This window comes from Mobula birostris, unplaced genomic scaffold (genome assembly GCF_030028105.1).
Source record: "Mobula birostris isolate sMobBir1 unplaced genomic scaffold, sMobBir1.hap1 scaffold_736, whole genome shotgun sequence".
NCBI classification, from domain to species: Eukaryota; Metazoa; Chordata; class Chondrichthyes; order Myliobatiformes; family Myliobatidae; genus Mobula; species Mobula birostris.
The window spans coordinates 171148-195522 of record NW_027278454.1 but is presented as its reverse complement, the minus strand read 5'-3'; the positions used below and the strand labels follow the sequence as shown (position 1 = coordinate 195522).

General features: G+C 48.6%; 1 non-coding gene and 1 pseudogene across 1 annotated transcript; both read right to left on the bottom strand.

Annotated features, from left to right (window-relative positions):
* Positions 1-17673: 17673 nt before the first annotated feature.
* Positions 17674-17866, bottom strand: LOC140193713 (U2 spliceosomal RNA). Its single transcript, XR_011884917.1, has one exon. It is a non-coding gene; the product is annotated as a U2 spliceosomal RNA (small nuclear RNA).
* A 5055-nt stretch (positions 17867-22921) lies between these two features.
* On the bottom strand, positions 22922-23056 carry LOC140193714 (U2 spliceosomal RNA; annotated as a pseudogene).
* Positions 23057-24375: the final 1319 nt, after the last annotated feature.

Sequence of the window (24375 nt, the reverse complement as noted above, 5' to 3'; positions counted from 1 at the left end):
GATATTCCAAAATTCACTCCTATCGATTATACGAAGTGATAGCCACACACATTCATTGTGGTTCCGTGTACCGATGATCAAGAGCATAGGAGAGTTCCAAGCCTCAGCTGTGACAAACTGAAGCTATCAGCTTTTCCAGTCTCTCTCTCTTTGGACTGGCCGACTGCCTGTCTGCAGATCGCTCTCTCTCTCTTATGGTTAAATCCACAGTTAGCGCCGTCAGCCTGTGACTGACGTCATAGTCCCGCCTCCTCACTCCGGCGCTCTTAAAGACACAGTCACAGTCCGACCGCAGGCTCGCAACAGCCACAACACAACTTCCCGACTTTTCAACTCAGTGCTTCAACTAATAAAGACAACCGCGTCATTTGCCTTCTTAACCACCGGATCAATCTGTGCAGTCTCTTTCAGGGAGCGATGAACTTGGAGTCTAAGATCCCTCTGATCATCAACACCGTTCAGGGTTTTGCATTTAACAGTGTACTGTCTCATACATTCGACCAACCGAGCTGCCAAGATCATCATCACTAATCAAATCTCATTGAGATTTCTCAGGTCCTGTTGAACTTATTGCCAAGTTCACAAGTACGGGAAGGTACAGGTACAGAGAAACACTGACTTGTGGCAGCATCACAGGCAAGTACATTCAGATAACACACGGAACACAAATTATACGATGCTCTGTCAGTAACAATCTATAAATACGTTTTATGTCATTAACAATATATAAAATACACTGTGTCCTGATCAATATTAAAATGTGCATTTTGTGTCAATAACAGACTTGGAAATGTTGAATTTGGTCCCTGTCTCCATTCCTCTTGTAGTCCACAACCAGCTCCTTTGTTTTTGTCACCATGAGGGAGAGGTTGTTTTCTTGACACCACTGTATCGGGGTGATGACTTCTTATCTTTAGGCTGCCTCGTTATTAATTGAGATTAGGCCAATCAATGCAGTTTCATCAGCGAATTTGATTAGCAGATTGGAGCTGTGGGTGGGGACACAAGTCATGGGAATACAGAGAGTAGAGGAGGGGGCAAGGAGACAACCCTGTGGGGTATGAGTGCTGAGGGTCAGAGAGACAGAGGTGAGGGAGCCCACTCTTACCACCTGCCGGCGATCTGACAGGAAGTCCAGGATCCAGCTACACAAGGCAGGGTGAGGGCCGAGGTCTCTGAGCTTCTTGTCGATACTTCACGCCTTCGTATGGCTACTGCTCTGCCCATGACTGCCAGGAACTGCAGAGAACTTTGGAGAGCAGAGAACATCAGAGAAACAAGCTTCCCCTCCATGGACTCTTCCTGCACTTCCCCTGCGTCGGAAAAGCAGGCCGTGTACTCAAAGAAGCTCACAACCTGGACATTCTTGTTGCAAACCCGCTCCCACTGCCAAACTCGTTTAAACCCTCACTAACAGCTTTCTTAAATATGCCCGCTAGGATATTGAATCCCTTTGGGTTCAGGTGTAACCCGTCCTTTTTGTACCGGTCGTACCTCCCCGGAAGAGGCTTCAGTGATCCAGGAATCTGAAGACCTGCCCCCAACACAAGTCTCTCAGCCACACATTAATACGCCTGATCACGTTATTCTTACATCACTAACACGTGGCGCAGGCAGTAATCCTGAGATTACTACCGCAGACATCCACAGGGGTCTGTGTTGGCAACGTTTCTGTTTACGTTCTATGTCAATGCATCGGATGACAGTATTGATGGCCGTGTGGCCAAATTTACGAATGAAGTCGAATATCGAAAGGCCTGGATAGAGAGGTCGTGGAGGGCTGTGGTGTCTGGTTATCTCAATGCCATAAATACAACTTACATATACAATGCTCCTGTCTACACCACCAGTCGGGGGTGCGGGGGGGGGTCGGTCTGTGATATAATGCTCCTGTCTACATCAACGCGGGGTTGTCATATACAAACGATAGCCCTTGCTCCCCGGCTTGAGATTCTAAATTGGAGAATGGCGCTTTATTCACAAAATCCTCACAGACCACAGTGACTGTAAACTGATCCCAGCAATGGATCCCGCCACTGCAGCCCCACAGTGCACTATGTACTGATTGCAAAACTACGAAATTGCATGTGAATAGCCTCCCCTCCCGCAACTCCGCTCTTTCTGCGTCACCAGCAGACTGGGACATCTCACATCTCGCTGCCTCCACCAGGCCATTAAACTGTGAACAACTGTGGTCAGGGACTGATCTCTGGGGTACTCCAAACGCTACCCCCTTCCAGTCTGAAAACGACCCACTCATCCAGCCACGCACTACCGGCCGTTTATCGATCTGCAACGGGAAAGCTTAATCACCTGCTCCTGAGATTCAATAACATTACTGACTCTGAATATACCATCAACTCCAGGAGGGTCATAATAATCTGCTGTGTACATACATCGACCGATGTTTCTGGACACATCTTCAGTGATGTTCCTGGAATCATCGGGTGTTTCGGGTCATTCAACATCATACAACCTCCTCCAGGTGATCCAGCCGGGGCTGATCAGACCCCAGCTTGTGTCCAGATGGCTAGCTACTTATGACTCCATGGCTCCCCTCTTTTGAGCCACAGCCATAGGTCTCTAGTCGCAGCCGTGTAAATAAACTGTGATCGTAGTGGGTGTGTGGAGCATGCTCAGAATGCGAAGGAGACAGACAAACTGAGCCAAGTCACAGACTGATGAAGGGGAGGAATGATCCATTTTCATACAGTGAGAGAAACAGAGAGTTTGATATTGTGCCTGATGCCGACACTGTAGCCAGTCAGAAGATGAACTCTTGCTCCTCCAATTGTTTTGAGTTGTGACAGTGTTTTCATCGGAAGGCACCATGGGGACTAAAATTATCTGAGTTAAAATGTTGTCCTTCACCCACTGACGTGCTTTGTAAACTTTTAACAGTGCAGAAAATTCAAAGGATTTGTGTATAGGAATCTCAAACACAACGTCACGTTAGTTCCGCTGTATCTGTCAGTTCACCAGCGCTTGAATGCCGCCGATCCTTGAATGTGGAGGCGGAGATGCTGGAGAAGACAGCGCCCCACTCGCTACAAGGAGAGCACGATCACGTGTCCATGTCCGTCATCTGATTGGATACATTGCCATGACGTTCTAGCAGTGTGACGTCATTCACTGGCTCTCATTTTGGAAGGGATTCAGTCGGCCATCGCAGATACACCAACAGCTTCGCACTGGGAAGCGGCCGTTCACCTGCTCCGTGTGTGCGAAGAGACTCATTCAGTTAACCCACCTTGTGATGCTCCGGTGAGTTCACAATAAATAGAGGCTACATTTCTGTCCGAAGTGAGCAAAGAGTTTTACTCAATCAGCCCAACTGCTGCAACACCAGCAACTTCACATCAGGGAGGAAGTTCAGATCAGTTCTGTGTTCAATGTTTAACCATCACGGTGACTGAAGGCAGCTGCAGGTTCATGAGGGACTGTTACTGTCAGATTCTGCAGTTCTTGTGGCTGCTCATCGCACCCAAGACTGAACCCTGGTCACTGAGCATTGGAGGAGTCCGTTCTGCTGATGTTAGCCTTAAACTAGACTGGTGTTTAATATTCTGGATCTGTGAAAGATAAATCAGTTCTGTATCAAATCCTGTGTATCAGGTACTTCTTGTCTCTACCACATTCACAATGTACACTACAGAGGCCACTCGGCCCATCTGGTCCCTGCTCATTTTTCTGTTCCATATCAGTATTTTAAAACCAATCCCTGCCGCTCCGCTCTCAGTCTCCCTGTGATGACAGGTTGCAACTAGTCACCATTCCGTCGGAGAAGAGATTTCCTTTGAACTTCATAGAATCATATAATCTACAACACATTACAGGCCCTTCGGCCCACAATGTTGTGCCAACCATGTAACCTACTCTGGACTCTGTCTAGAATTACCCTACCTCAGAAACCTCTATTTTTACCGGCTGCATTTAGCAATCTAAGAAACTCTTAAAATACCCTGTTGTATTCGCCTCCGCCACCGTCACCGGCAGTGCATTCCACACACCACGCTTTGTTTAAAAAACTTAGCTCTGACATCTCCTCTGTACCTACTTCCAAGCACTTTAAAACCACACCCCCTCCTGTTAGCCATTTCTGTCCTGGGAAAAAGCCTCTGGCTATCCACACGATCAATGACTCTCATCATCTTGTGCACCTGCATGAATTCCCTTCATGATTTTCTCCAGGCTGAATAAGACAATGAGCTCACTGTGGTTTTGCCGTTCCCCAGGGCTCCGGACTAAGGTGGTTAAACTCCTTCTTCCCTGCTTTTTTCAACGTTTTGGGTCATTTTCACTCATCTCAAATGAATGTGCCTCAGACAGCTGGGTTGTTGCAATTCGCCTCTAAAGTCTAACAGCAGACCAGTGAGTGAATCTTCGATGGCGCAGAGTCAGAAACCGGAGTTGCCAGCCTGAGTCAGGGCTTTGGGGCTCGAGAGAGAGATGGGTCCGGAGTTTACAAGAAGGAGGAGGAAGAGGAATCAGACCGGCAGAATGTGACTACAAATGAAAGATCAGAAACATTTTGAAACTGTTTGATTGAAAAAAGAAGGTGGTTAATTTCTGCAAAATACTGGTGGAAATCAACAGATCAGGCAGAATGTGTGGAGAGGAATAAATAGACAACGTTTAGGACGAGCCCTTTCAGCATGCCTAGACTGTGTACTCCTCTGCTTAGTTGCTGTCTGAACTGCAGAGTTCCTCCAGCACTTTGTGTACATGTGCCTATATCTCCAACAACAGCAGAATCTCTTGTGTTTTATATCTGCATTTGTAAGAACGTTCCACTTTGGCATCAGACACGCGGAAAGTTTGCTGATATTAATTGTATTGTTTCATGGGAGCTGCTTCCTGCGTTAAAAGAGCTGCTGAGTTTTCTACACACAAAAAAAAAACTGAGGTATGGACATAGAACCGGTACTTGCAGAAACTTTCAATGGCACCGTGATTACTCAGAAATCTCTGCGTGAACAATTTTCGCTGTCGCTGAAGCATCGATCAAATGCGCAGGCGTCAGGGTTGAGCCGTTCCCGAATATTGCGCATGCGCGCAGTACAGAAAGGCCCTCCCTAGATCGGCTGTGGGTAAGAATATCTCCGGACGTAACTTTTAAACACCGATTGAGGGTTAATTGCTGTGATCTGCGGACACCATGACCCGCAATACCGGGACAGTCCTGTTCTCTTCCCTTTCTCTCAGCCCCACGATCCGTACACGGGCCCCGGGGAGCTTCCGGCTGAAAAGGGAATGTGAGCTAATGTATCCCTCAGACAGAGCTGAGCTCCAGCTATCCAAATGCAAGGATTCGGAACTCGGAGAAAGGGATCAAAATCTTTTACATCAGCTGTTGAGAAAATCACCTTTGTTCTACCTTCAGTCACAAACAAGAGCAAATCTACAGATGCTGGAAATCCAAGCAACACACACAAAATGATGGAGGAATTCAGCATTAGTACACTTTTCCATCTATGCTGCCTCGTCTGCTGAGTTCCTCCAGCATTTTGTCTGTGTTGCTTGTTCTACCTCCTCCTGTTCTGAACCTTTCTATCCGAGAGAACATGTTTTGTTTGACCCATTCTCTCTGGGTACAGAATGATATCAAACACCTTTGCGCTGAGCAAAGCTTTCACATCACAAATGTGCCAGACTCCAATGAGACAGACTACTGCCCTGCCCTTCATATTGATTGGCATTGCCATCAGTGAGTTCGCCACAGTCAGTCACCTGGGGGAGGGTTCTGGGGAAATATTTATGTACAATGCAGAAACTGGTGTTAGCTGTGTGTATTGTGGTGATGCAAAAGTTGCTGGAGAATTTGCAAGTGGGGAGAAGTGGAGTGATATTTGGAAATCTGAGATTTTAAAGCATCATTTAGCAAGAAAATCAAATATAGGCAGTGTGCAAAAGCTCTGGTGGAAAAAAAAAATCCTTCATTACCCGCTATAGGCCTGCTACATAGGTTGTGTGAGAGTGCAGATGAACTTGATCAAACCTGGGGGAGATCAAAGCTCTTAGTAACAATGATTTGCTCGCTTTTGAAATGAATACCTCGCTATATAAAATCCAGTTTATGCATGTTGTTGTCACTGGGTGAAAATTGCACAGCGCAAGATTTTTGCACACACTGATCATTACAAATTAGAGGGGACATTGGTGAGAAGGTGGGGAGACCTCCAAGTGTCCCTGATACCCTGACATATCTGAGTCCCTGCAATCCTGCATGTTAAGGAGTTGGAGCTAGAAATGGATGAATTCTGGATCATTCGGGAGTCAGAGCGGATGATAGATATGACATGAAGAGAGGTGAGTTACACCAAAAGTGCAGGACACAGGAAACTGGGTGAGAGTCAGGAAGGGGAATGAGGTTAAATAACCATCATGCATATTTCAGGATTGATTTTTTTTTATTGATAGCCAAATGATTCCATTAGTTCGATCCTGTGAATCTAAAGAGATTGCTGTTTCAGAGATTGCTGTGTTTTTCTCTTTAAACCTCCTTGGTCTCCCGCAGATAAACAGATTTTGGCCTGCTGCATTCACCAGCAACTTTGATGTGTGTTGCTTGAATTTCCAGCATCTGCAGAATTCCTCGTGTTTGCGTTTGGCATTTCAATCTAACTTTGCTTTCTGATAAGGATTTTTAAAAGTTTTTGGAGAAACAAACTATTCTTTTTTGAAGAAAATACGCTGGACGAGACTTCCAGTCTTATTACACGGGATGCTTTTAAGGCCTACATTAGAGGACAAATTATTTCTTATACAGCAAGTGTTAAGAAAAAAGCTAATAAAGAGAGAATTGAATTAGCTAATCAGTTGAAATAATCAGACCAAGAATATGACTCGGCTCCAGGTCCTGTTTTATACAAAAGGCATGTTGAAATTACAACTAATTATGATATTCTTTTAACATAGCCAATTGAAATTCAACTCCTAAAAGATAAAAGTCAATTCTATATTCATGGAGACAAAACAGGTAAACTATTGGCTAACCAATTAAAAACCTTTATATCTAAACGGCAAATTAAAGGAATTTGTAATGCTGATGGTGATAAGACAGCTGATCATTTAGAAATAAAAGATACCTTTAGAGAATTTTATTCTAACTTTACAGTTCTGACCCTCTTAAAGATAATACTGTAATGATTTTTTTTTAGACCATTAAACATCCCTGAACTTTCTGCTGATAACCGAAAACAGTTGGATCAACTTATTTCTTATGAGGAATTTACTGAGGCTGTACGTTGATTGCACTCAGGGGAGGATCCAAGTCCTGATGGATTTTCTGGAGAATTTTATAAGGCTTTTTCCTCACTGCTTATACCTCATTTATGTTCAGTCTTTTGGGATTCTTTTAAGCTGGGTAGGCTGCCACAATCTTTTTATGAAGCCTCTCTTTCGCTTATTCTTAAAAAGAATAAGAACCCAACTGAATGCTCTTCATATAGACCAAACTCTCTACTTAATGTTGATACTAAAATTCTATCCAAAATTCTGGCTCATAGGATTGAAAATATTTTACCAGCTATTATATCACCTGAGTTACAGAGAAAGGTTGAACAAGTTGGGTCTTTATTCTCTGGAACATAAAAGGTTGAGGGGGGACTTGATAGAGGTACGGTATTTAAAATTATGAGGAGGATAGATAGAGTTGACATTGATAGGCTTTTTCCATTGAGAGTGGGGGAGATTCAAACAAGAGGACATGAGTTGAGATTTAAAGTGCAAAAGTTTAGGGGTAACAAGAGGAGGAACTTCTTTACTCAGAGAGTTGTAGCTGTGTGGAACAAGCTGCCAGCAGAAGTGGTTGAGGCAGGTTTGATGTTGTCTTTTAAAGTTAAATTGGACAGCTATACGGACTGGAAAGGAATGGAAGGTTATGGGCTGAGTGCAGGTTGGTGGGACTAGGTGAGAGTAAGAGTTCGGCATGGACTAAAAGGGCCAAGATGGCCTGATTCCGTGCTGTAATGGTGATATGGTTATATGGTTATATCTGATGATCAGACTGGATTGATTAAAAATCGGTACTCCCATTTTAATATTCGTCATTTACCTAATGTTATCTATTCTCCTTATAAGGAGATATTGGAATGCGTGATATCTTTAGACACTGAGAAGGTTTTTGATCGGGTTCAATGGAATTATTTATTTGAAACCTTAGAAAATTTTAACTTGGGGCCCGATTTCACTCAATGGATTAAATTACTTTACTTATCTCCCTCTGCTCGGGTTCTTACTAATTTTCAGAATTCTAAACCATTTAAACTCCAATGTGGAACCAGACAGGCTTTAGAACCCTTAGCTATTGCTTTTTGAGAATCTGGTGATATCACTGGTATTTTAAGAAGTACTACCCATAAAGTTTTTCCCCATGTGGATGACCTATTGATTTTTATTTCTAATGTTGAGACTTTGTTACCTTCTGTGCTTTCTTTACTCTCCTGTTTCAGCCAGTTTTCAGGATATAAATTGCATTTACATAAGAGTGAACTTTTCCCTTTGAATAATTTGGTATCTATTAACACTAACCTTCCTTTTAAAATTGTAAGAAATCAATTTGCCTATCTGGATGTAACAATTACTAAGAATTATAAACACATATTCAAAGGAAATTTTCTTACCCTACTGAATTATGTAAAAAGGGCACTATCAAATTGGTCGCCCCTCTTGTTATCATTGATTGGCCAAATTAATTCTATTAAAATGAATATCTTGCCTATATTCATTTATCTTTTTCAGGCCTTACCCATTTTTATTCCTGAGACCTTTTTTGACTCTCTTGATTCTACTCTGTCTCCTTATATATGGAAAAACAAACATTCTCAACTAAATAAAGTTCACCTTCAAAAAGCTAAAAAGAATGGAGGTTTAGCTTCACCGAATTTTAGGTTTTATTATACGTCAACATTTAGTGCCGAGATCCTCTCTTTGGACTGAGAGTAGATGGGATATAGTCAGAGAAAAGAGGTGAGGGGTGGGGATGGGGCAAGAGCTGGGGAGTGAGAGGTGGATCCAGGTGCGGGGGAGGTGGGAAGGTGGAAACAGTGACAGGGGTGGGAGGTGAGTGTTTGGGGCAACACAGGGCTGCAGAAGATGGAAATTAATTCCATAGAGGATTAACAAAGAGGTTAGAGAGTATTTGCTGTAGAGAGTGCAATGAAGATTCACCAGACTGATCCCTGGAATGGTGGGGTCATCATATGAAGAACGATCAAATATGATAACCCTTTCATTTAGAGCAGGGGTCCCCAACCTTTTTAGCAACGCAGACCGGCAGACCGGTTTATTATTGGCAATATTCTTGCGGACCGGCCAACCCGGGGTGGGGGGGTGTAGGGTTGCCAACGGACAAGATTAGCAGTCAAATACATGGTGTTTACCCTGTGAAGGACTACAATGACCATGAAGCCTTGAGCGGGCACCAGTGTGCATGCGTGACCTGCACATTTTTTTCTACAAATCGTTTTTGGCAATTCTGCTCGGGGGAGGGGTGTTAATCACGACTGGAATATAGGTGATAAGTGGCTAATACACTCAATTTCATTTCTAAAAGGGTTTATCTAACGAATTTAATATTAAACACACAGTGCATATTTTCCTCGCATGAATATAGTGATAAGTCAATTATCAGGGGAGGACAGGGGAGCTTGAAGTAAGTGTTGAACAAACTTCCAGTAGAAGTGGTAGAGGCAGGTTTGATAATTATCATTTAAAGAAAAATTGGATAGGTATATGGACAGGAAAGGAATGGAGGGTTATGGGCTGAGTGCAGGTCAGTGGGACTAGGTGAGAGTAGCATTCGGCATGGACTAGAAGGGCAGAGATGGCCTCTTTCTGTGCTGTAATTGTTATATGGTTATATGGTTATATAAATCACTTAGAACTCAATAGCATCATAACATTTTAAGTAACATTTCGATATTAAGCACACAGCGCATATTAGTCATAGTCATACTTTAATCCCGGGGGAAATTGGTTTTCGTTACAGTTGCTCCATAAATAATAAATAGTAATAGAACCATAAATAGTTAAACAGTAATATGTAAATTATGCCAGTAAATTATGAAATAAGTCCAGGACCAGCCTATCGGCTCAGGGTGTCTGACCCTCCAAGGGAGGAGTTGTAAAGTTTGATGGCCACAGGCAGGAATGACTTCCTATGACGCTCTGTGCTGCATCTCGGTGGAATGAGTCTCTGGCTGAATGTACTCCTGTGCCCACCCAGTACATTATGTAGTGGATGGGAGACATGGACCAAGATGGCATGCAACTTAGACAGCATCCTCTTTTCAGACACCACCATCAGAGAGTCCAGTTCCATTCCTACAACACCACTGGCCTTACGAATGAGTTTGTTGATTCTGTTGGTGTCTGCTACCCTCAGCCTGCTGCCCCAGCACACAACAGCAAACATGATAGCACTGGCCACCACAGACTTGTAGAACATACTCAGTATCGTCCAGCAGATGTTAAAGGACCTCAGTCTCCTCAGGAAATAGAGACGGCTCTGACCCTTCTTGTAGACAGCCTCCGTGTTCTTTGACCAGTCCAGTTTATTGTTAGTTCGTATCCCCAGGTATTTGTAATCCTCCACCATGTCCACACTGACCCCCTGGATGGAAACAGGGGTCACTGGTACCTTAGCTCTCCTCAGGTTTACCACCAGCTCCTTAATCTTTTTCACATTAAGCTGCAGATAATTCTGCTCACACCATGTGACAAAGTTTCCTACCGTAGCCCTGTACTCAGCCTCTTCTCCCTTGCTGATGCATCCAACTATGGCAGAGTCATCCGAAAACTTCTGAAGATGACAAGACTCTGTGCAGTAGTTGAAGTCTGAGATGTAAGTTTTGAAGAGAAAAGGAGACAAGACAGTCCCCCGTGGAGCCCCAGTGCTGCTGATCACTCTGTCGGACACACAGTGTTGCAAGCACACGTACTGTGTTCTGCCAGTCAGGTAATCAAGAATCCATGACACCAGGGAAGCATCCACCTGCATCGCTGTCAGCTTCTCCCCCAGCAGAGCAGAGCAGATGCTGTTGTATGCACTGGAGAAGTCAAAAAACATGACCCTCACAGTGCTCGCTGGCTTGTCCAGGTGGGCGCAGACATGGTTCAGCAGGAAGACGATGGTATCCTCAACTCCTGATCGGGGCTGGTAGGCGAACTGGAGGGGGTCTAAGTGTGGCCTGACCATAGGCCGGAGCAGCTCCAGAACAAGTCTCTCCAGGGTCTTCATGATGTGGGAGGTCAATGCCACCGGTCTGTAGTCATTGAGGCCGCTGGGGCGTGGCGTCTTTGGCACAGGGACGAGGCAGGACGTCCTCCACAGTACAGGAACCCCCCGGAGCCTCAGGCTCATGTTGAATACATGGCGAAGTACTCCACATAGCTGAGGGGCACAGGCTTTGAGCACCCTGGTACTGACACCATCCAGTTCTGCAGCCTTGCTTGGGTTGAGATGTTTCAGCTGTCTTCTCACCTGTTCAGCTGTGAAGCCCACCATGGTGGTTTTGTGTGGGGAAGGGGTATAGTCATGAGAGCAGGGTGGGGGACTGTGAGGAGGGGTAGGAGGGGAAAGTGGAATATGTGTTGGTTGGGGGCCGACAACAGATGGCTCATGTTGGGGATGGGCAGGGATCACAATGTCAAATCTGTTAAAGAAGAGTTTAAGTTCATTGGCCCTGTCCACACTGCCTTCCACTCCTCTGTTGCTAGTTTGCCGGAACCCAGTGATGGTCCTCATCCCCCTCCAGACCTCTCTCATGTTGTTCCTCTTATGAACATATAAAATCATTGCAACACACCAATATCACTGAATCAGTGGGAGCCCTGGGCTTGTTTCCCTGCAACAAGACGGTGCCATTGAGGGGTGATGGGAGACAGTGATACTCGAAGGGAGTTCCTTATGTCCAGTCTATTCTGCAATTTAGTTTTCATTACATTCATTGCAGAGATATGTTGCAAATGGAATCAATGTTTTCAGTGCTTTCTTGGCTATCAGGATATTCAGCCTTGACTTTGATCCAGAATGCTGGCAGAGGTGTTATGTCAAACATACTTTTCAGCTCGCCGTCCTTTGCAAGCTCGAAGAGTTGATCTCCTTCCCGCGCTGACATGGTTGACGTGAGGGTAATAACCTCGCGTGCGTTCAAGTTCAACAGCGGGCGTGACAGGGAATGCAGCTGACTCATATTGCCAAATCATGTTGTTTCCTCGCGGCCCGGTAGCACATGCTTTGCAGCCCAGTACTGGTCCCCGGCCCGGTGGTTGGGGACTGCTGATTTAGAGAATGGAGGACTGAGAGGTGAACACATTGAAATGCACAGCATCATCACAGACGTCCCACCTCTGCTGGAAGTTCCGGGAGTCTCCCGCATATTGATAGTGGCTCTCTGATGCCCAGAAATTATATACAATATCCTGGAAATTAATTTTATTGAGAGGGAGAGCGAGCATCCTGATTGGTCTCTCTTCATGCTAAGAGTGGTGGAAACAATATGATATGGCGATATGAGCCCGCTGCACCTTTCCTCATTCCCTGTCACGCCCACTGTTGAACTCGAACGCATGCGAGGTCATTACCCGCGCGTCATCCATGTCAGCGCGGGAAGATCAACTCCTCGAGCTTGCAAATGACGGCGGGCTGAAAAGTATGTTTGACGTAACATCTTTGCTGGCATTCTGGATCAAAGTCAAGGCTGAATATCCTGAGATAGCCACGAAAGCACTGAAAACATTGCTTCCATTTCCAACATATCTCTGTGAAGCAGGGTTTTCTGCAATGAAAACAAAATTGCAGAATAGACTGGACATAAGGAACTCCCTTCGAGTATCACGCTCTTCCATCACCCCTCGATGGGACCGTCTTGTTGCAGGGAAACAAGCCCAGGGCTCCCACTGATTCAGTGATATTGGTGTGTTGCAATGATTTTATATGTTCACACGAGGAAAATATGCGCTGTTTAATATCCAAACGTTACTTAAAATGTTATGATGCTATTGACTTATAATTGATTTATCACTCTATTAATGTGAGGAAAATATGCGCTGTGTATTTAATATTAAATTCGTTAGATAACCCCTTTTAGAAACGAAATTGAGTGTATTAGCCACTTATAAGTGACTTATGGTTGACTTATCACCAATATTCCGGTCGTGATTAACACCACATCCCCTCCCCAGTCGGCCGGTCCACAAGAATATTGTCAATATTAAACCAGTCTGCGGTACAGAAAAGGTTGGGGACCCCTGTTAAGTAGACCTATCAGTTTTCTCTGTGGATGGGCTTTACAGTCGACCTCAAAAATAATGACAATGTTGCTCACTGCACTGTTTGCAACAGTGACTTTTCTATTGCCCATGGTGGGCCAAAATGTGAAAGACATGTTGAGGTGAGTTTAACAGGTGTCATTTGTTCATTAGCATAGCCAACGTTATTTAAACTACACAAACATGAGGAAATCTGCAGATGCTGGAATTTCAAGCAACACACACAGGCTGGCTGCTGAGGAGCTACGCTATTGATGTCCTACGTGATGAGGCCGAACTCCTTGTAGACTTGCTTAAAGTTGTAATAGAATAAACATAATAATATAATATAAGTACATATTTTAATGTCACATTTTCTGCATATACCCAACTTGGTTTACAGATTAGACGAGATGATTAAACACAGTAGTACATAAACCCTTGGAGATCGACGGGGGGCGGGGGGGGGGGGGACGGAGTAGATATGGGGTTGCAGGGGGCGGGGATGCTACCTCCCTGAAATGAGTTTTGCAGGGTGGGATGTCTGCCATTATCGGTTGAACCAGGGATCCCAGTCTCTGAGAAAGGGGGTGGACTGTCTGGGACTGAGATGAGGGGAAATGTCTCCACTCCGAGGGTGGTGAATGTCTGTAAATCCCCACCACAGAGGGCGGTGAAGACTCAGTGATCGTCCTCACATAAAACAGAGGCTGGCAGATGTGTGGAGACCGGAGGGATTGAGGAAATGAAGATCGGGCAGAAACATGTGGCTGAGAGGGGAGAGCAGTCGCCATCTTGTTGATAGTTAGAGGGGCTGAATGAGCTGTTTCTCACTTGGTGTTTCAGTGTTCCAGTCCAGTGAGGCCGGAGGAATGTAAATAGAAATGAGTGTTTATAAACACAGACTGATTTGAATGAAACCTGCACATTTCCTGTTTGGGTCTGAATTGAGTGATTTGATCAGACTAGACGCAACTTCATTGTCATTGTGGCGACTACAGATACAAAGCCAATGAAACGCAGCTGGCGTCTGTACTGGGGTCAGGACTATCACGTGACGGCTCTGCCCATTTACCTGGTCGGAAGGCGCGTCACCTGCCAATCAAGGTTTGACCCCACCCCGCCCATCAATGCGCACCTCACCATTGGCCCCTTTAATTAGCCTTGTACTTGGCCTCGGGCAATTGGCCTTTGTAATCAGCTTAACTCTGCTGGCACCGAGCCATTGGCTTCCCTGTGAATCACCTGGGCTGGACCTTCCAGTCCTATAAAGGAGCCCACGTGTGCGTGACCCTCTCTCTTTTTTGCTGCCTCCGAGGGACCACCCTGCTGTTTGTGAGTTGTGCTTTGAATAGGGTTGGGAGTGTGGATATTGTCCCTAAGCAGAAGAGATGTGCCTGCACAGAGTCAAGGGTGGTTGTGTGTGTGTGTACTTTGTCCCCACGCGATTTAATGTGATTTATTGCTGATCCGACTACTGTAAATTGTGCGCGTGTTGCTTCTGTTGCCATTTTCCCCCGTTTGCCTTCTGTAAATAAAATCCTTCACTACCCAGACTGTGAGCCCAGAACCCTTGACTTTGAGACCTGCAGAATCTGTTTCCTGACTTACAACAATTGGCGCTGCGTGGGGAAAGTGTTCTGGAACGGGCAAAAAAGCCAGTACAGGCACCGAGCATAGGATTCCCGGGTGGACTGACGAGAGAGGGATTTGAGCGCTGGCGGACCACTGTAAACCGGTTGACTGGTCCGAGCAGTGGGACCCACGTCGCGAGCACCTGCCCGCTGGGCTGCTCCGGCTGTGGGATGAGGGGGTGGGGCGGGGGAGGCAACATGAACCTCTCTCTTCGAGACGCGAGCTCCCTGGGGAGCCTCTCTGACCAAGAACGCATCAACAACGCCCTATGGGTGCCGAAGCCGGAGATCAGGGAAGGCTGTACCCTGTGGGATCGGTTGGTGACCGCTGTGAGGGTCCGGTACCCCACCCTCCTGGAGTGGGATCTACACCGGCGCCCGCAATGGGGTACGGTCAGTGAGGGCACCCGGGCTGTTAAAGAGTGTGCGCTGGTCAACGGCATCTACCAGGGAGCCTGCGACTGTAATTTTTTAGCAAACACCCGGGTGACCGGTGCCCTAACAGGATACTGGTCACCACCGCGCACCCCGATTTAAATCAGTGATGCTGCCCCTCATGGCACCAGCTAACGGGAGGACCGTGCGGGATGCCATCACCGTCCTGGAAGGGCTTGAATAGATGCAGCGGGGGGCACCCACCCTGGTCCGTAGGGCAGAGGCAAGGGCTGGAGATACAACCCCTCCCCGTTTTACGCGCAGGCAGCTGTACATGGACATGGATCCCCAACCCTGACCTCTACACCCTGTGGAAGGAGCTTTGTGGCGGTAGGGTGGTGGGCAACTGGTCGATTGCACCCATTCTCGTTATCATCGCTGTGTGTATATTATGTTGTGTCTGCCCAATTATTAAGAGCACGTCTGCCTATCTTTAGTCACAAAAAGCGTTAACCTTAGAAATAGTTAGTGTAAGACTTCCATTAAGATATATTCCTTTCCTTTTCACTGTGGTAACGCTTGGTGAGTGGCGTGGCTACCGAGGGGTGGACTGTACTGGAGGGGTCGTGACTGTCACGTGACAGCACTGCCCACTCCTGGTCAGAAGACACGCCCCCTGCCAATCAAGGATTGACCCCTCCTCGCCCATCACTGCGCACCTAACCACTGGCCTCTTTAGTTAGCCTTGGATATGGCCTCGGGTAATTGGCCTTTGTAATCAGCTTTAGGGTACGTCCACACTACGCCAGATAATTTTGAAAACGAAGCTTTTTCTCTTCGTTTTGCCCTCCCGTCCACACTGAGCCGGCGTTTTCAGCCCCCGAAAACGGAAATTTTCGAAAACACTCTCCAGAGTGAATAAATCTGAAAACGCTTAATATCTGGCGTAGTGTGTACGGGGTAAACGGAGAGATTTAAAAACGTTGTCGTGACAACACCACAATAACAATGCTTTTTTCTGCTTCTGCTTGGTACTGCGCAAGCTGTTATAACGCGCAGTCGGTGTGAACGGCGTGAGAGCTAAATTGTAAAGTGAGGTTTTTTGACTATTTAAAAACGCTGTCATGACGTGCTGGAACAGATGTTCGTTGTTTTCTTGAACGCCACCACCTGACAACTTCAGAACAGACGGACGAGACTGAAGCCATAAGGGTTAGAAATGTACTCACCAAATACTTTGACCCATAACTTACTGAATAAATACGTATTCTCACTTCGCCCTGTTTTCTGTCCTTGCTTGTATGAAGGTAGTTTACCTATTTATGCAAGTACTTCTCTGACAATAAATGTGTAACAGCCTAATGTAACATTGTATGGAAATAACGCTGATGCAGACGTTTTATACATTTAACAAGGTGCTTTATTAATGCAACAGCGTTAGTCAGTTTTTCAATGTTCGTCGTCAGCTGGGTCATACTGTCCGTGAACTCCCTGCTGATTGCCTCCATTCGCTCCAGTATTTGTTTTTTTTAATAAGTTTTAAGTCCTGCGCGAGAGCCAAGAGCAATTCCTTTCAAGTTTCTCTAGTCTGTAACTGGACAAACACGCACTAAGTACACCGTTTCCTCTTCGCTTGTTTTCTGTGTGTCCTGTGCATGCCCAGTAGGAGGAGATTCGCCCAAATATCCGTCTAATGTGGAAGGAGATATTTTCAAAAACGCTTAGTGTGGACGCCTGTCGTTTTTACTCGAAACCGGCGTTTTCAAAATTATCCGGCGTAGTGTGGACGTAGCCTAACTCTGCCGGCACCGAGCCGTTAGCGTTCCTGTGAATTACCTGGGCCGGGCACTTCAGCCTTCCTGCATTAAAAGGGCGCCCCGTGTGCTGGACGCTCTCTTTGCCATTTCTGAGGGACCACTCTGCTTCATTTTAGGCTGAGAACCTTGGAACAGCGCTGGAGAAAATTGTTGGTAGGCTGTGCATTGAATAGGGTCGGTGATTGTCCCTGATAGCATTGAGCCGTGCCTGTACAGTGAAGGGGCATCGTATTGACTTTTCCCTTGGATATGTATGTACTTTATTCCCAGGTTCGTTTTTTTAATTCTCTGCGTGTGTCTCTGCCGATCCGACTTTATCCACGACTGCTGTAAATTGTGTGCGTGTTGCTCCTGTTGCCTTTGAGACCTGAAGAATCCGTTTCCTCGCTTGTATTTCTTTCTTCCATGTGGTGGTCCAAGAGGCTCCAAAATATTCTGTAAATAAACTGCTTTACCCACTCAAGCCTACGTGTGTCCTCATTTAAAAACAAACATAGCCTGCAAGAAGTACGAGGCAGAAAGAAGAAATATACCCCACAGCCTGCCTGCGAGTAACGGAATTCTATTCTTTATTTGTTGTTAGTCTCCCCAAAGGGAGGTGCACCGTTCCCAGAGGCACTGCAATACCGGGTCGATGCTCGGAGTGGACGGAGCAAGCCCCTATTCCATCTCCCTGTTCCAAAAATCAATTTAATATATGGTCCCCAGATAAGGGACGTATCAGATATTAAACTGATAAGAACAGATTTTTTTTTATTTCACAATATACTTTATTCAAAAATAAATATATACAATAAACCATTCAATAACTTTTCATCCTTTACATACGTTTCCATTATACTCAGTAAAATACCTGTGTTTATAGCCACCCGCGTGGCACTACAGTAGTTCAGCTTAGCATCTCATTGTTGAGGGGTATACTCCCCACCCACCGACCCCTCCCACTCCCACGGGTGGAGAAACCTATACTGTGGTCCTTCCCCACCTGGCCCTTGCGGTGGCTGCACCAAGTTTCAGTGCGTCCCTCAGCACGTACTCCTGCAGCCGAGAGTGTGCCAGTCGGCAGCATTCTCCCACGGACATCTCCATGTGCTGGTAGATCATCAAGTTTCGGGCCGACCAAAGAGCGTCTTTCACCGAGTTGATGATCTGCCAGCAGCATCGGATGTTGGTCTCCGTGTGCGTCCCCGGGAACAGCCCGTAGATCAGAGAGTCCTCTGTCACGCAGCTGCTGGGGATGAAACGTGACACTAGCCCGTCCATCCTCCTCCACACCCTCTTTGCGAACTGGCGGTGTGCAAAGAGGTGGGTCACAGACTCCTCCTCACTGCAGTCCTCCCGTGGGCAGTGGGGTGCGGAGATGACGTTCAGGGCGTACAGGAGGGCTCTGACTGGGAGGGCCCCTCTCACCGCCAGCCAGGCGAGGTCTTGGTGCCTGTTGGTGAGATCTGGCGATGAGGCATTTTGCCAGATGAACTGGACAGTCTGCTCAGGGAACCACCCCACTGTGACCATCACGTCCTTCTCCTGCAGTGCCTGCAGGACACTTCGTGCCGACCACTGCCTGATGGCCTTGTGGTCAAAGGCGTTCTCCTGGAAGAACTTTGCTACGTGGGACAGGTATGCCGGCAACGACCAGCTGACTGGGGCGTTGCGCGGGAGTGGGGCCAGACCCATCCTTCGTAGCCAGGGCGACAAGTGGAACCTGGGCACATAGTGGTACTTGGTGCCCACATACCTGGGCTCTACACACAACCTGATGCAGCCACATACGAAGCTGGCCATCAGGGTGAGGGCGACATTGGGGACGTTCTTGCCCCCGTTGTCCAGGGACTTGTGCATGGCGGTCCGTCTCACCCGCTCCATCTTGGATCCCCAGACGAATCTGAAGACAGCTCGGGTGATTTCCGAGCTGTAGGAGCGGGGGACGGGCCAGACCTGCGCCAAGTACAGCAGCCCTGAGAGCACCTCACACCTGATGACCAGGTTCTTGCCCGTTATCGACAGGGAGCGCCCTCCCCACAGTCCCAGTTTCTGTTTCACCTTGGCAGTCCGCTCCTGCCAGTTCTTGTTGCACGCCTCAGCCCCTCCGAACCAGATCCCCAACACCTTCACGTGGTCAGACCTGATGGTGAAGGGGACGCTGGATCGGTCGGGCCAGTTGCCAAAGAGCATGGCTTCGCTCTTTGTGCGGTTGACCCTGGCTCCCGACGCTAGCTCGAACTGTTCGCAGGTGCCAATCAACCTGCGAACTGACCTCGGATCAGAGCAGAAGACGGTGACGTCGTCCATGTACAGGGAGGTTTTCACTTGGGTCCCTCCACTGCCTGGCAGCGTCACCCCTCTTATGCCCCGATCCCTCCTGATGGCTTCCACAAAGGGTTCTATGCAGCAGACAAACAAGACAGGGGAGAGGGGGCAGCCTTGCCTGACTCCAGACCTGATGGGGAAGCTGTCCGTTTCCCACCCGTTGACCTGGACTGCACTACGGATGTCTGTGTAGAGCAGTCTGATCCAATTCCGGATTCCCTCCCCAAATCCCATTTTGGAGAGCACGTCCGCCATGTACGTGTGCGATATCCTGTCGAAGGCTTTCTCCTGGTCCAAGCTGACCAGGCAGGCGTCCACCCCCCTGTCCTACACGTAGGCGATGGTGTCCCTCAGCAGCGCGAGGCTGTCTGAGATCTTCCTGCCCGGTACAGCACAGGTTTGGTCCGGGTGGATCACCTGTCCCAGAGCAGACTTGACCCTGTTGGCGATAGCCTTGGACAGGATCTTGTAGTCCACATTCAGGAGAGAGATGGGTCTCCAATTCCTAATGTCCTCCCTTTCCCCCTTCTGCTTGTAGATGAGGGTGATGATGCCCTTCCTCATGGACATACTGCCGGCCAGAAGCATAGCATTGTACACTTCCAGCAGGTCTGGGCCCATCTAGTTCCACAGCGCCGAGTACAACTCAGCTGGTAAGCCGTCGCTTCCGGGAGTCTTACCCGACCCAAAGGAACGGATGGAGCCTGTCAGCTCGTCCAGGGTCAGTGGCTGATCCAGACTCTCCCGCTTGCCGTCGTCTAAGACCTGCGTGATAGACGACAGGAAGTTGTGGGAGGCTGTGGATTCTGTGGCCTTTTCCTCGTACAGACCGGCATAGAAGGACTTGCAGATCCTCAGTATGTCGGTCTGCGAGGACGCGACTGAGCCGTCCTCTTCCTTAAGGTTGTGGATCACAGAGCTCCCCCTGTGCACCTTTTGGAAGAAGAAGCGTGAGCACGTCTCGTCCTGCTCCACGGTTTGGACCCTTGATCGGAAGATGATCTTGGAGGATTCCGCGGCGAGGTGCTGGGCTTGCCGGCCCTTCACCTCTCGCAGTTCCTCCCTGACATCCACCCCCTTCGACTGCAGAAGGAGAAGTTGCTGCAACTCTGTCTGGAGTTTACGCAGTTCCCTCTGCTCCTGCCTTGCCTTCTGAATACCCTTGCGGATGAAGAACCTCTTAATGTTCTCCTTGGTGGCTTCCCACCAGTGAACCGGGGAATCAAAGAAGGCTTTCAAGGTTCTCCAACCTGTGTACTCCCTCTCTAGTTCCTCGATGTTCTCTGGGGTCAGCAGCTTTACGTTCAGCTTCCACGTCCCCCTGCCTGTCTTCTGGTCCTCCCGTAAGTGACAGGTGGCTCTCAGAAGGCAGTGGTCAGAGAAGAACACCGGCGTGACGTCGGTGGACCTGACCGTGAGGGACTCAGACAGGAAGAGGAAGTCGATCCGGGAGCGGGCTGAGCCGTCCGATCGTGTCCAGGTGGCTTGCGGCTGTGCTCCACCTGTGGGGGTGCCAAAGGCGTCGCGCAGCTTGGCTGTCTTCACTATTTCCCTCAGGAGTCTAGAGGTACTGTCTAGCCTGCCGTCGGCACTGCCGGGTCCTCCAGCCGCATCAATGGTGCAATTGAAGTCTCCGGCCAGAACGACCGGCTGGGTCGTCACCAGCAGCCGTGGGAGCTGCTCGAAGACGGCCAGCCGCTCGCTCCGCACGGGGGAGGCGTACATGTTGATCAGCCGGAGCGGAGTGCCCCGGTATTTGACGTCTGCTACCAGGAGGCGCCCCGCAACCACCTCTTTAACTTGGGTGATTGAGAAGTTGCCTCCCCGCAGCAGAATCCCCAGGCCGGAAGCGCGACAATCGTTGCCCCCCGACCACACCGACAAACCTTTTTTCCACCACCGTGACCACCTCCGGTAGTTACGGAGATGTGGTAGTCCACACTCCTGGAGGAAGGTCACATCGGCCTTTACAGTGTCCAGGTACTGGAGCGTGCTGACGCATCGCCCAGTACTCTTCAAACTTCGCACATTCAAGCACGCCAATTTAAGGTCTGCCATCGTTAAGTCTTTTATTTTGGCTGCTCTCCGTCCTCACTCTTGCCATCCTGAGCCTTCATCCCCACCGCCTTTGTGAAGTTTTCCACCTCCTGTGGGCTCAGGTACTGCTGGTAGTACTCCTCCGTGTGTGGCCGTTCTGGTTCTGGGTCTGGGCCCGGGGGGTTGCTGACTTCCTGGGCTGCTTCCCCTTCCGGCTGCTGGGTGCCAGCCGTGGCTCTGCTCCCGGATTCCCGGAGCTCTGTGCGTCTGCTGCTCTCCGCCTCCTGTACTTGGGGGGTGGCCAGCAGACTTTCTCCCCTCTCTCTCCTCCTCTCCACCTGTTCTGCCAGCCGCTTCTTCCGCCGGGGCTGCTGGCCTCCCCCAACTCCTTCCTCCTCTGAAGAGGACAGGGTACCAGGGGCTGCGTGGTTCCCTGCCCTTTTCTGGCGTTGCTCCGCCTTCTGTCGCTTGGCCGCCGCCTTTTGGGTCTTTTTTCGTTTCACGACCTTCCATTCGGTTTCCCCCTCCGCTCTCCCCTCCTCCATGGACTCCTGCTCGTCGTTTGCCTGGTCCTGGAGGGTCTGCAGTGGGGTGGCAGGTCTTGGGGTGCTTGCACCTTCCTCCCTGGTCTCGTCCTCCGTCCTGTCGGGTGCCTCATCTGCAGCGCTGGCGGGTACGTCCGCATCAGCCTGGGCCCTTTCAGGGCCAGCACCTCCCCTGGTCGCCTGTGCGTAGGTGCCCCCACGCTTCGGGCAGGCTCTGTACAGGTGGCCGGCCTGTCCGCAGAGGTTGCAGGCCTTGGCCTGCGTGCAGTCTTTGGTCAGGTGGCCTTCCATTTTACAGTTCTTGCACATCACCACCCTGCACTGGGCTGCGATGTGCCCTTCCTTGCCGCAGTTTCGGCACACCCTGGGTTGTCCCGCGTACACCATGTACCCTCGGTTCCCTCCGATGGCGAAGACGGAGGGGGGGTGGATGATGCCGCCGTTGGAATCCAACCTCAGCTTCACCTTCACCTGCCGTTTGCTGGTCCAGATTCCCAGCCCGTCCTTCACGTCCGCTGGTGCTCCTACGCTCTCCACATACCGAGCGAGGAACGTAAGGACATCTACCACTGGCACGTGCGGGTTGAACATGTGCACCGTGATTGTCCTTTCCTGTTGCGTAGCCGTTGCAAAGAGGGGCTGTGCTTTCAGCAGCGACAGCGGCGCCTCTGTCCCCTTCAGCTGAAGCTGCTGGTACAGCTTCTGCCACCCTGCAGCCTGCCGGAAAGTGACATCGAAGAAGCCTGCGAAGTCCTGGACGCAGTAGATGTCATCGGGCGTAAATCCGCAGCAATCCAGCAAGACCTTCCGGATGAAGGTCTCTCGGGTGAAGCCGGTGCCCCCGTTCCGGTCTCGCACTGTCAGCCTGACAGTGTTCTTGATACCCTGGCCTCGAGCTGATGTACTGCTCGCTGCTGCCATCTTCTAACTCACTGCTGTCGTCGCTGGTATGGGGTGTTAGATTGGAGGCCAATCAGCATTAGGATCCACCCCTGCGTCAGCGCGAACTCTCCTCCTCCTCCGCCTTCTGGTCTGATAAGAACAGATACTACACTTGATCTTAGCCAAAAGGCCGAGAAGCGATACCCACAACTGTCCGGACCTTTTCGGATCCTGCTAGTCTTCCCTCTATTAAGTTGGACCGACTGTCTACAGGGCACCGATTTATCCTACTTCTCTCCAACGTTTGAAGTAGATTTGGTGTAATTTCTCTCAATCTTTGACATAAGTTGTATTTTTCTCTCTTGTCGCGAAATCTCTCTCGGAATACAGCTGATCGTGTAAAATAGCTGATATTGCACCAACCAAATGAGAGAGGCGGCCCTGGTTTGTATGAATACTCTTCCTCTCAGCTGATAGTCCTGTCGAACTGTTCCACCCGCCCTCTCTAGCGTCTGATGTCAGTGCAAGCGTGATGACGTTTACGGAAGGCGTTGCAGCGAGAGAAGCAAAGTTTGGGCCGGGTCGTTCGGCGGGCCCGGTGGGGCAGGTGACTGGGGAGGGGGGACCTCCGGAAACGGGAGGAGTGTGGATAGGAACATCGGATGGAAGCGATGGCTGGGGTTGTAAATGGGGGAAGTGAGGCCGTTTGATGACGGACGATGGGTAGTTGGGGGGAGAGGGACGGGGTAGAGTCGGACGAAAGGGAGGGGGTAGTGTTGCAACTTTGACAATATTTAAATGTGAGCTGGCATGTGGCAAATAACGGCATAGCAGTCAATGGATTATTTCCACAGGGAAAAAAAATCTAACCGTCCGGCTGGACTTCAGCTTTTGGACCAGAGCTGGTTCCGTTAAGAAATTGGTGATAATCGGGAGAATGTGGGTACACTGCTTTCCTGATATCCCAAGGTCTTTCTGCCATATGCCACAAGCCAAATACTGGAGATATTTATGAATATTCCGCATTTGCCTAAATTAGTGCAGCTCCATCCAGCATTTAACAACGTTCTCCAACCTATGGCTTACTACATCTCCAAGGAGAGAAAAAGGTGGAAATCTGAGGAAAAGAGGCATAAAATACCGAAAAGGATTCGGTGGTAATGCAGCATTCTGTAGAGAATGATTCAGATGTGATGTGATTCTTAATCATGGCAGAGATCTTTCATCAGTTCTAAGGAAGAGCCATTAACCTGACACATTTGCTCTGTTTCTCTGCAGAATGCTGAATGAAGTGACAAGTATCCCCAGCACTTATTTTCATTGAAAAGATATTGCCGTTCCGTCATTGTGGTGGCTGGATCGAAATCCTGGAACGCCAATGCTTTCCCCCTCAGGAGTACAGAGATCCTTAACCAGAAGAAGTGCGGTTGTTCCAGATGCATTCACTGTCACTTCCTTTGGGCAATGATGGATGTGCAGTGAAATCTCACATTGGCAATGAAGTGTGGATTCTGAACAGCC